Consider the following 13,723-nt stretch of genomic DNA (forward strand, 5'->3'; position numbering starts at 1 on the left):
TCATCATTTTTATAGTGGCGACCCTTCCCATGAGTGATATGGGTAGAGATTTCCATCTAGTCAGATCGCCTTCTACTTTCTTTAGAAGTGGGATGTGGTTTAATTTAATTAAGTCTGAAAGCTTAGGAGAAACAATAATACCTAAATATTTAATATTTCCAGATTGTAGTGGGGCAGAAGATGAATTGTGGAAGGAGCAGTTAATGGGAAGAACTGTAGATTTTGGCCAGTTAATTGAATAGTCTGAAACTCTTGAAAACCAGTTTATTAGAGTAATTACCTCAGAGAGGTTGATTTGTGAGTTTTGCAGAAAAAGCAACACATCATCTGCATAGAGACTGATTTTATGTTCTACGTTATTACATTTTATGCCCTTAATTGTTGTAGCCTGTCTAAGTGCTGCTGCTAGAGGTTCGATAAAAATTGCAAAAAGTGAAGGGGAGAGTGGGCATCCCTGTCTGGTGCCCCTCAGGAGACAAAAGCTGGAGGATGTCTGGTCATTTGTTCTGATACGAGCTGTTGGGGAATTGTATAATATTCTTATCCAATTTATGAAAGAGTTTCCAAAACCAAATTTGTGTAAAGTTGCAAATAAAAATTTCCAGTTAACTCTGTCAAATGCTTTTTCTGCATCTAGAGATAATATTATGGTTTCAATGTTTTTATTGTATGAGTAGTCTATTAAATTAAGAAATCTACGAGTATTTGTTGAGGAGTGCCGACCTTTTATGAAACCAGTTTGGTCAGGATGAATTAAGAGGGGGGTTATTTTCTCTAATCTCTTTGAGAGAGCTTTGCAGATTATTTTAAGGTCTACATTTATAAGGGATATTGGACGATAACTTGAGGGAAATAAAGGGTCTTTTCCTGGTTTTAGCAGGAGACTAATGTTAGCAGAATTCATATTTGGTGGTAGTCTGCCATTTTTCTTGATTTCCTGCAACATTCCATGGAATACTGGTGCCAAAATTGTCCAGAATTCTTTGTAGAATTCTGCAGGAAAGCCGTCTGGACCTGGAGCTTTATTAATGGGCATACTTATCAGGGCTTCCTGGAGTTCACCTGGCGTCAGTGGCGAATCCAGTGCCATTGCTTGACTGTCTAGTAATTTTGGAAGAGTTACGTTGTCAAGAAACAAATCAATTTCATTTTTAGGCGGGTTTATTTGTGGTGAATATAAAGTTTCATAGAAATCCCTAAAAATCTTGTTTATTCTTCCAGGGTCATATATTGTGTTCCCTGATAAATCTTTAGTGGCACATATAGTTGTTTTTTCTTTATTTATTTTTAACTGGTTTGCTAGAAATCGACCTGGTTTGTTACTGTGTTCAAAATTCTGCAAGCGAAGTCTTTGTACAAGGAATTGTGTTTTTCTATTAATAATTTCATTTAATTCTAGTTTTGTTTTGCATATTTTGTTCATTATTTCTTGATCTTGGTGGAACGCGTAGGCTTCTTCTAAGGATTTGATGGTTTTTTCTAATTCCTGAATATTTTTGTTTTCTTCTTTCTTTTTGTGTGATGAGAAAGAAATTATTTTACCTCTCATCACAGCTTTTCCTGCTTCCCATAGAACAGAAGCAGATGTTCCGGGAGTGTCATTAAAGTCTAAATATGAAGTCCATTCCTTTTTAAAATATTTAATAAAGTCTTCATCTTTAAGTAGTGATGTGTTAAATCTCCAGTTTTTACTTGGCGTAGTATTATTCTTGTGTATTAGTGTTAAAGATACAGGAGCATGATCGCTGACAGCTATAGGGTGAATCTCAGTGTCTGAAATGTCACTCAGCAGTGAGCTGCTGACCAAAAAATAATCCAGACGAGAGTAGGAGTGATGAACATGTGAGAAGAAAGTATATTCCTTACTGTTGGGGTGAAGGGAGCGCCATGCATCGCAAAGGCCATAGTCGCTCATATACTGTTTGATTATATTTGTGGATTGCCAATTGCGCTGAGTTCCTGTTGTGTTGAGCCTATCCATTTCTTCATTTAGTCCAAGGTTGAGGTCGCCTCCAAGAATGAGTGTGCAATCAAGGTGTTCAGAGAGTGCACTAAAAAATCCGTGGAAGAATGAGGGTTCATCAACATTTGGACCATATATACTTACAATACATAGTTTTTTGTTCAATATTGATAGTTTAATAATTAGAAATCTACCCTCTGGATCCATAACTGTATCAAGTACTGTAAAATTAACATTTTTATGTATTAAAATTGCTACTCCTCTTTGTCTAGAATTATAACAAGCTGCAAACACATTAGGAAACTCAGGTGTTTTAAGTTCGTTTAAACCTGTAACAGGTCTGTGAGTTTCTTGTAATAAAACAACATCTGCCTGTAGTTTTTTAAGCTGGTTAAATATCTTTAACCTCTTTCCTCTGGTGCCAGCCCCATTTACATTCCATGTGACAAACCTCAGCATGCCCATAATTGTGTGTGTATGTCTAATGATGTAAGCTGGGTGTTCCGTTTAGACGGGTGGAGAAAATGTGGAAACATCACTTGTTTGTAAATAGAAAGAGAAAAAAGTGTGGTGATAGGCTCCATAAGTCTGACTATGTGTGTGACTATTCACTAATATGAACAAGCGTGGCTTGCGTATGTGTCCTGTAAGTCTGTGCTTGCTGTGAGGCTGTTGTAAATGTGCTGCCGTTGAGCGTGTGTGTTTGCGTGATCGTGGTGCGAATATATGGAGAAATAGAGGGTGTTGTTTGTAGGTGAGTGGGGAAGTAGGTGATCACAGCAGTGAAAGACAAGAGAAAGAAAGAAACCACATAAAGTGTGAGCGACAACAAAAAAAAGAAAAGAAACGGAAACATTCCAATTAAAGTAATGACGGAGGGTGATGGTGTTATATCTGCTATGACATCATACTGATATTACTAGGTTCAACCCATGTTAAAGGAGAAAGTGTGAATGAATAAGAAAAGAGTGTAGCGGGTTCTTATCTGGAGTGCAGTCAATATAACCACGGTGTGGTGCCGGGGTCGCGGTAGAGCTGTCCGTCCACGTAGAGCCGGTCCACGGCGATGACAGCGCGGGAGCCTTTCTGCATGAAGCTACGTCGGACTGGGAACAGGACCTTGCGTCGTTCCAGGATCTCTTTGGGGAACTGGTCGTTCACGCTGAAGTCCGTTCCTTTCAGTTCCCTGCCGCGACTCTTCACCTGTTCCTTCTGTTTAAATTGACCAAATTTGGCCACAATAGGACGTGGTCTCCCGGTCCGCGACCTCACGCCCCCCAAGCGATGCACTCTGTCGAAGGCGATGTTCTTTACGGTGTCCTCCGGCAGCTTCAGGTGGATTTTAATGAAGCTTTTCACCGTTGCCTCCGCGTCCTCTCCGGTAGATTCTGGAATACCAGAAAAAACAAGATTGTCTCTCATGCTACGGGCTTGTAGATCGATAACGGACTCTTTTATTTTTTTATTTTCAGTGTTTAGCTGGGTCACGTTATCGGCGAGAGATTTGACCGACTCCCGTAGCGTGGCATTTTCAGCGGCAAGCGTTTCCACCTGCTGCTGGCTGAATTCCAGGGATTCTCTCAGAGATTTAAATTCCCGGTGTAGAATCTCCACCAGGGACAGCCTCGCATCGAAACTGGACAATCGCTTGTCGATTGACTCCAGGATATCTGCGATGTCTTTGCCGGCAGGCGATGTTGTGCCGGGGGAGTCTGCCGGACGACATCTCTTCGATGACGGCGTCTCGGTTTTGGCCGGGGAAGATGCACTCTGGGCCTTCTTCATTACTAAATCTTGGAAGCAGCGTTCGATGTATTCTTGGAGAGCGTCTAAACTCTCCCCGTTGTCCTCCAGGGTGTTAGAGATGATAAGACAGATGTTGTTAGTTATATGACAGTTGGTTAGTTTATTTGGCAGTACTGAAGCTTAAGGAAACTTTGTTAAACTCTACGCTACCATTCGCTTTGTTTTTTCCGCCAAATCTCCGGCGTCTGACGTCACCTACAACATGGGTCGCTTACCTTACCCGTCGCTTACCTTCTGTCAGGCTCTCTTCTTGGCTGCAGTGGTTATTATTATATTTACATGCTTCCAGCTCCCGTTTCTGCTCGATGACAGCTCATACTTTTCCTTTTTCTCCCTCCCTCGCTCACAGACACATAACGTGTATGGCAGTCCATTCTCCCTGCAGCACGGACTACACTGCCCATGATGCTACATTCTTTAGAGCTATACCTGTAGCATTCTGCCTGTTAGCTTAGCACAACAACAACAAAAAGGCCTCTCTCACCCAGGAAACACGCAGAGAGAGCGCGTCACCCTGTAACCATGGCAACCGTAACGCTGCCGCCTGGAACAACAGAACGTAGCTGTCAAATAAAACCCAAACAGTCCTGACCCGCCACAATATGAAACAGGGAAGTACCGCCGTGTAATCCATTTATTTCAACAAAGTAACTGTATTCTAAATACCACCTTTTTAAACGGTAACTGTAACGGAATACAGTTACTCATATTTTGTATTTTAAATACGTAACGGCGGTACATGTATTCCGTTTTCCCCAACACTGAGTGTGCATATGACTGAGTGACATATAATGTGCATACATGTTTTAAAGATATGGAAATTGAGTACATACAAACTGTATATTTATTTCTATAATCACAATGACACTCAGTATACTGATTGAAAAACTGACCAGTATTCAGGTTTTTTAATTGTTGTTGTGTGTATCCACTGAAGTGTAGATATTTATATATCCTGTGCCACGACAGTCCTTTAGACATGGAAACTGACCTGGTATTGATGATGCCAAAATTGCCTTTATTCCTGAAGTTGGGCTGCAAGCAAAAACAGTTGCACTTAATACAGTTTCATAAACAAAAACTTTACATTTCTGTAGATTTCTCTTAAAATAAACAAATACAAAGAGCAGAAGCTTTGGGGAAAAAAAAGAAATCAAGCATTTTTGACTGATCCTCTTTGTTTTCATCACCCAGTGCACACACTATAGGAGCTGCCACTGGAGTCATTTTACTCGGGCCAGCACAGCGCCCTGACGCTAAATGTAGCCACAGTGAAAATGCCACACACACACACACACACACCACCAACAACAAAAACCTTAACTGATTTAGTTTATGTACAAGAAATAAGAAATCCATAGCGCTCCATTAAGTGTAAAATAAGTATCTGGACCCTCCATCCTTCATGTACGGATATGTGCTGGTGTTCCTCAAGACTGGCAACCACAGACCTCCCTCAGGTGAACCTCACGGATGTTCTAAAGTTAAATAATTAAAGTTAAAACATATTTAATGTTAATTTTATAATAATTGAATATACTTGTGATGGCTGCAGTTTCAGCCACACGGTGGTAAAATCTACCAAACATCAGTGTTACAATAGAGGGTTAACCACAACATTACACTTACATTTTTCTTTCTTTTAATATGGGATTTAATTTACAGGGTAATAACGAATTGGTTTTGGTTTAGAATGAATTTACTTATACAATCACGTAATACTGTATTCTAAAATAAGTGCGCACATTTTAGTTTACACTGTTATGTATGTCTGATTTACCTCAGTGGCAGCTGCTCCCAGTCCCTGGTTGATGAGCTAAAAGGTTGAAAAGGGGCCGAGTTTTGTGTGTTCTTTGCCTTTCTGTGTTTTTGTTGGCTGATCAGCCACTGTTTAAGTTTCCCCTTTGTCTCGTGTAGGTAGGTTAGTTTGTTTGAGTTAGTAGTATTGTTTGTTGCCAGGTTTTGAGAAGAGTTCTGTTACTTTGACCTCTTTTATGGGCCCAAGATTTTGAATTCTCTGTATAATTTAACCAAGTTTGTTTTAGGGTCAAATAAAAAACATTTTTTTCACTTTAACCTGTGCCTGACGTTCCTTCACTGCTCGGTCCGTCACAATACTCAAAAGTTAGCGAGGATACCATTTCTCATTTTTAATTTTCATTAAAGTGAATGTACATAGATATAAGCAAGCCTGATTGCACAGCTTGTGTATCTGGGACCGATCATTCAGACAATTAAGTCGGTGACTTTCGTCTGTGAAGTAATGACAGGCTGCTTTCACCCAGTGTGATAGAGTAGCTAGCACTGCCTCCATCTAAGTGAAGAGCAGATTAGCTGTATACTGAGCAGGGTCCGAGTGCAACTTAGCCTTGTGTGTTGACTAAGAACCAAACGACGTAAACTTCGGAGTGGCGGACCTTAAAGCTACCGAGGTCTCACGGTGAGGATCGAAGATGGTGGCTAAATATTGGTGGTGGCTATAAATGCTCACATATGTTGCTGTTGCCATCACGTTTTCATTAGTAGCAAGCTAGTGTTAAGGGTTCAAATATTGAGGAGGGATACAGGAGGGATTCAAAATCCCAATACTGGTCCAGGAGAGTCGGTCAAACGATGATTTTAATGAACACACGTGTGGGAGATGAACACTGTACGCAGACAGCATCGATCTCACTCGAACAATACACAATCAGTTGTTTTTATACCATCAGGGATTGTTTATGACGCCCCCTCATGCGTCAAGCAGATACAATACATGCATAAGTTTCAAAACCACAAATGTTCTGGTGACGACTTTTGACACAGTGAAAAGAACATCGCCTCCATCTCCATGCCAGGTGCCTTTCCTGTAGCCCGTCTCGCTCTCGCTTCTCCAAAACCTCAAGGCATGCTCTGCAACAAAAACTGTCAATTCTGCAGACTCAAAATGCAGTTGCAAGCAAAAATATGTCTGCCTAGAAATGAATCTGCCTAATATGTGTGTATATATGTCTCCCAACCTCAATTGTACTTTGTTTCACCTCTCACCTCACAAAGGCGCACAAGCAGACAGAAGCCACTCATATGTGTAACAATCTACTAAAACTATATATGTAATATATTGAATAAATGCTTTAAATGAATGCCACTACTCAAAGCTTAATATTAAGATTATAAATGAATAAAAGATAACAATGAATAACCTGGTTATTCAAATAGCCTCATCCAGACAGCTCCTCAAAATAACCACCAAAAAATGCGCACTTTACAGAGGAAACAAAGACATTTTAGAAGTAAACTTCCTGACTTATTCTGAGTCATCTGTTACCAAGCAAACTCAAACGCAGCAGGTTGCTGAATACACTCAGGCCTTTATTCAGGCCTGTTTTTAGGTTATATGTGATATATGTATTGTAAGCATATATGCAATTCTTCCATAGCTCTAGGCCACTTTGCTCAATAGATCAGCCGGACATCGCGCCGAACGAAGCTTCTGACCATCAATTAACTGACTGAGCTTCAACTCTTTAATAAGCACCAAAATGCAATGTGTATAAAATGATTACAGTTGCACCTGCAATGAAAGATTATTATATGATTATGATACCACCTGTAATACAGACTTTAATGTAATGTTAACAGCTTCAATAAATGCTTTAATGCAATGCTTGTTACGTGGTTCTAATGCAATGATAATACTGATAATAAAATAGCAGTAAAATAACTTGTTTAATCCCACACTAGCTAAGCGCAGGGATGCACGTGCCCTTTGCGCGGTCTAGTGAACGAGGGAAAAAAAGGGTCAAAGTTTTAGCGCAATCTATCTTTAAAAAATGTTTTCCCACAAATGCAAAACCCAATCTCATGCTTTCTTCGTTCTATATACAGTGATCTCTAAATAGTTTGCCAAACAGAGCAACCTCAGCCTCGTTTCAAATAATAACTTTAAAAGATGATATCAAGCATTTTTAACCCTTTAAAACCGGTCAGAGGGGCACGCTCTGTTTTGCGTAACTATTTTTAAATCCCGGTAGCTCCGCAACCACGTAAGCTAGAGCAATAATTTTTTTTGCACATGAAACCAGAGGAGTTGTACTTACATCTTATGCCATCAGCTTGTCCTCGGTCACAGTTTCCTTCCACATAAAGTTTTGCAAAAACTGCATAAAAAGCACTTGCAGCAACAAAAACATAATATTCCAGAAACACACTTTGCCGATCCGATCAGCTGTTCATAACACTTCCTACGTTGGATTAGACGTCAGTGCGAACTATCGCATGTCCGCCGTTACCTGCCCAAAACCGGAAGTGACGTCATTTTCGCGGAAATGTAGTTTGTTTGTTTTTTTACCATCTGGGCCTCATGAGCCTATACTGGTGTTTTTAAAAGTTATGTTTGACTTTATGACTTTCTGTGTTGTTTCTGGGATGCTTAGGACTCATATTGCACTGCTGGAAATAGTTTATTTTGATGCATATGCTGCTTTTTTGCAAATTTGCATTATAATATTTATTTTCGTTTTTCCTGCAGTATATAAAAATTGGTGTATTTCAAAAATAAAACTATGAAGACACTCAAAATAAATTTCCTGTGGTGGGAAACTAGTTTGTGCAACGTTTTTGTATTTACAGTTTTGAGAGATAAGCCTTTTAAATTTCTCTAACTAGAAATATATGTTAAAAAAACAAAAACGATTTTCAATTTTTTTGTAGTTTATTGCACTTTTTTTCAATATATGTAATTACTATGCACTTAATGCATACATATCATTAAACTCTGGGCTATAATGGTTCTATTGATGTATAGCAACTTGAAATGCTCCCAAAATGGCACTACAACATGTAAAAATATGATATAAGCTCTGGCGGACTTGGTTCTATGGTAGGTCTTAAAGGGTTAAGTAGAACTAGCGTTCTTCATCACAAGCTAGCTGGCGTTATCTGTTAAAAGACCTTTAATGAGTAGGCAAAGTTCTAGAATAAACCAATAAATTATCAACCCTATGATTTTCAAACTGTTAGAATTCACTTTTTACTTACGATGTTTTATTTCATAGAAGAGTCCAGTGATATCTGATCAGGACACAGCTCAGCTGAAAACGGCAGTTTGTGAAGAATGATGTGGCTTCTTCTGAGGCTTATCTTCGGCCCATCAATTTGGTAAAATTTTGACCCAATATTTTATCAAAGCTGCCCAACCTATGACCCAACATAATTAGTCAAGCTGTGGAGTGAATTGAAGAACCCTGCACATCACCAACCCAACTCATGAGTCATGACTTTTGAACCAGTAACCCAGCTTAAGAACCTACGGCTTTTACCCAGAAGTTGAGTTATGAAAATAACCAGCATTTTTTAGGCTGTATGAATTCCTAAATAGATTTTTTTTTTTTTTTTTTTTTTTTTTTTTTCTTTTTTGCCTGTCCCGTTTGGCTCTTTTGCCATCAGAATTATTGTCTAAAGGCGAAGAAAGATGCCCAACGGTTTTTCTTTACCAAATTGACCATCCCAGCTTTGCCGTAATGGTCCATTTGATTCACCTTTTATTCTTTATTTTATTTTCACTTGCTGAATACGGGACAGATTTGACTGGGGGAAAGAAAAGGGAGAAAGAAAGAGGGAAAGAAAGACAGTTGAGAAGAGGGACGGGGGAGAAGGGCAAAAAACAAAAACCAACAGAATAAGCAGAAGAAAAATAAATAAATAAATAAAAAAATAAATATATATATCGATCACCTGGATCACCTGTTGAGAAAGAAAAAAGAAAACAAGCAGAAGAAAACGAGAGTAATACAATAAACCACATCACAATGATATATGGGAATATGACAGTAACTACTAAATATTAAACATTATTGTGCAGCACGTAAGATCGACAGCACAGTGTGCATTGAGGTAGGAGCCAAAAAGGGTGTAGTTTGTGTGTGTGATCACCCGTGTGTACACCTGTGAGCATGGACGCGCTTGTTTTCTTAAAAGGTTCCCTCATGTAATGATCTGCTAGAGGGTGTGGGGGGCCACTGCCCCGTCCTCCAGGGCATGAAGCAGGTATGGAGGAGATCAAAACTCCAGACATCCAGAGGCCCCCAGAACACAAGAGACCAAGGAAGACCAACAGAGGGGCAGCCGCGCCACTGTCCCAGAAAGAGCCGAGGAGAGTCCCAGATGAGGGGTCACCCAGCAGCCACGGAGCAGAAGCCAGGGGGGGCTGCAGTGACGTGCCCGTGAGCTCCGCCGGCAGCCAGCTGTGCCTGAGTGACCGAGCCCCAGGCCGAGAGGCCGGGGGCACCCCACCTCCGAGGTGGCCCAAGCGAGCCCCAGGCTCCAGGCCCCGATAAGCAGCCGCCAAGGAGTGAGCCGGTGTGTACCCGGACGCCCACCCCCGGACACAAAGAACCACCAACGCACCGATGTCTGAGGGAGTCCGCCCCCGGCAGGGGAAGTGGTGGGGGGAGATAGGCCTCCAAACCTTGGAGGGCCTGAGCTGTCCTCAGAGAGGTGGCATCTGATACCCAACCTGACATATAGACACAGACATACAGGCACACACAGATACAAACATCCATTCCCACCCTCATGCTCTCATATGCACTTACTCCACACTCAACCAACGTGGAGACAGACATAAAGAGACGCTGTACACACAATCACACTCCCCAAGCGTACTCTACGAACCGGGTCTAGGTACCCTTGCCCCTGGAGGGGGGAACTGCACCCAGACCCAGGTTGTGTTACCCTTTTCCCTGCGGTGGGGAGAAGCAGACCGCCCCGACTCCGCAGCAGCAGGGAGGCCCCACATTCCGGATCCCAGTCGGACGGCCAACTCCTCCTCCTAGCCCCCCTGCTCCAGCAGGAAGCAGAGAACGAGGGTGAGAGAAGACTCCTAACCTCCCTCCACCCGCTCATTGTAGTGTTGATGTATGTGTGTTCTAAGGTGCATTTAAAACCCAGGAGGGCATGGAGCTACCTGCCAGAGAGCAGCAGGTAAGCGCATAGTCCCTCCTGCTAGCCCTCAATGTCTACGTGTATTTAAAATTGAGAGGTGGGCAACGACGCCGGGGGTGAGGTGTACACCCTGATGGTAATTGGGATTCCGTGTAGCGTGCCCACCCCCAAGATCCTATATGTATGTGTAATGAGAGTGTGAGTAATGTGAATGTCTAAGTTGCGGGATAAAATTGAGGCAGAGGCAGCCAGAAGGGGACAGAGGGGGGGGGGGTTACCTCCTCTGCACCCTGGTGACACACCCCTACTCCAAGGCCCTGCATGTGTGGGTGGTTGTGGTGGAGCGGGAAGAGGGAGGCAGCTGGAGATGGGGAGGGAAGGAAGGGAGGGGCAAGTGACCCCTCCCTGGGGCCAGCTCCCCCGCTGACCCCAGTAGGCACCCCCATACTCCGCGACCCGCCAGGGAAGGGGGGCCCAGGCCCATCCGAACCGGGGACCAGTGCAGCGGCGCCGCCCGGCCCCACAGAGCCCGGGGCAGTCCACCCAACCCCACAACAGAGAAAACTACACCCACCCCATCATCCACTCATCTTCCAGACTACATAAGACAATAGACGCCCAGGCTGAGATCTTCATCCACCTCTCCTGTATCTCCCCCTCTTGCAGAGAGAGTTCCTGAGAGAGGAAAGCTCCTGCAAGATGTGACAACCCCCCCCCCACCAGTTGAAGAGCCCCCCAGGTGGCTCGGCGCACCGGCGGCACCCTGCGCCAGTGGCGGGCCCCCATATACCCACCGGCCCACAACCCCGGCAACACACCAACCAGGACCCAGGCCCCCGAGGCCCGGCCAGGGCCCCAGGCCAGAGCCGGAGCGCCCCCAGAACCTCACGCCCGTCCCGGACCCACCCAGGGGCAGCCAGGCTACCAGGTCAGTAACCCCCGTCCGTCAGCACAGACCCTCCCCTAGCCCCGCTGCACGTAGCCACGAGGAAGCCGTCACCTAAGAGCCAACAGAGCCCCTAATTGGCCATGACCGCTACCCCGGGTTGAGCCCCCCAAGGAAGATGCTCCCGGGGAACCGCCTGACGCCCTAAGCCCGACCCTACCCCCACACCAATCACAACAGTGAAGGCGAGACCAAAATATGACCCCCCACCCCCACTAGGTGATGGAGGTGATCAAAGGAGTCCAGAGCAATTGATCTGATGTGGTGGCAGAGGCTGTATCAAGACTAATGTAATCTAATAGATAATTTCTATATTGGTTAGAATTAAGATTGTTTTTATTTTTCCAGTTCATGAGGACTGTTTTCTTGGCTATGCATAGGGCAGTGAAAACCATATGGGCTATATTCTTTTCTGAAGTGACATTATCTAAGCTGCCCAACAAACACACTAAGGGGGAAGTTGGAATGTTACATTTCAGACACTTTGATAAGTCTTCACATATCTCGCGCCAAAACTTCTGAACTGGTGGACAGAACCAAAGAGCGTGGATATAATTGTCCGGTGAATTGGTTTGGCAGTGTGAGCAGTTGTTGGTAGATGCAAAGCCCATCTTGAACATCCGATGACCTGTATAGTGCACTCTATGTAGTATTTTGTATTGAATTAATTGAAGACTGGGATTTCTGATTAGATGAAAGGTTTTTAAGCAAATCTGAGACCAGAAGTTTTGGTCTAAGTTAACTGATAAATCCGCTTCCCATTTTGCAATAGGAAGTGATATTGATTCATCTGTTTTAGAAAGCATTCTGTACATTTTGGATAGTAATTTGGGGGTTTTAAGAGTAAAAAATTGAACCACACTTGGTGGTGTTTGTAGTTCAACTTGACCCAGTTTAAATTTCTTTTTTATTATGGATTTAATTTGTTGATATTCTAAAAATCTTTTCTTGTTGATCCCATATTGTGTAACTAGTCTGTCAAATGAAATAAATTCTGTTCCTTCTAGTATATGTTCTACATATTTGATTCCTTTACCATTCCAATCTGAAAAGTTTATCATATTATTGTTTTGTAATATGTCAGGGTTGTTCCAGATAGGTGTACGTTTGCATGGGATTAATGAAGACTCCGTCCTAAATAGATTTTGAGAGAAAACTGTTAAAAACAAGATTTCAGGGCAAGTTAGGCTAAAACCTTCTTTATTCAATGGTTGAACGCTGCACTGAGGTCTAGCAGGACAAGCACAGAGATGAGTCCACTGTCAGAGGCCATAAGAAGATCATTTGTAACCTTCACTAAAGCTGTTTCTGTGCTGTGATGAGCTCTGAAACCTGACTGAAACTCTTCAAATAAACCATTCCTCTGCAGATGATCTGTTAGCTGTTTGACAACTACTCTTTCAAGGATTTTTGATATGAAGGTTGGAGATTGGCCTATAATTAGCTAAGACTGCTGGGTCTAGAGATGCTTTTTGAGTAAAGGTTTAACTGCAGCCAGCTTGAAGGCCTGTGGTACATAGCCGATTATTAGAGATAGGTTGATATTTAAGACTCAAGCATTAAGTAATGGTAGGACTTTAATTTACCACTTTAATTTTGAAAATATTTCAAGTAAAAACTGAAGAACAATGCCAGACGATCTCGAGAGCACGAGGTGGAAATAATAACCCTCATCGTATAGAAAAGTTGGCCGGTAAAAAGGCTCCAAAATATTACATGGTGCACAGTCTGAAGACAAAAAAGAGATAACATCACAAACCTTTGACAGTGCAAAACAAAATCTCAGGTTTCTTCATTTACATGAAGAAACCTGGAAAAAAGGTTTCTGAACCCCCACACCTTGGAAGGAGTTTACAAAAATATCTAAAACGATCTAAGATGCTGACTGCATGTAGACAAAAGGGCAAAATGCATTTTTGGCATGTGGACAGGGCCCTTTAACTTTAAGACTTAGTGCCTGCTGTGTTGGCCTCTCATATCTGTGTCATATCAGCATAACACAACTTAGTATCATGCATAAAGTAATCACTCCTCTCCACACTGTGTAGAATCCTTTCACTAGTGTTTATACTACACCTCCCAAG

This window comes from Neolamprologus multifasciatus, chromosome 1 (genome assembly GCF_963576455.1).
Source record: "Neolamprologus multifasciatus chromosome 1, fNeoMul1.2, whole genome shotgun sequence".
In the NCBI taxonomy this organism is placed as follows: Eukaryota; Metazoa; Chordata; class Actinopteri; order Cichliformes; family Cichlidae; genus Neolamprologus; species Neolamprologus multifasciatus.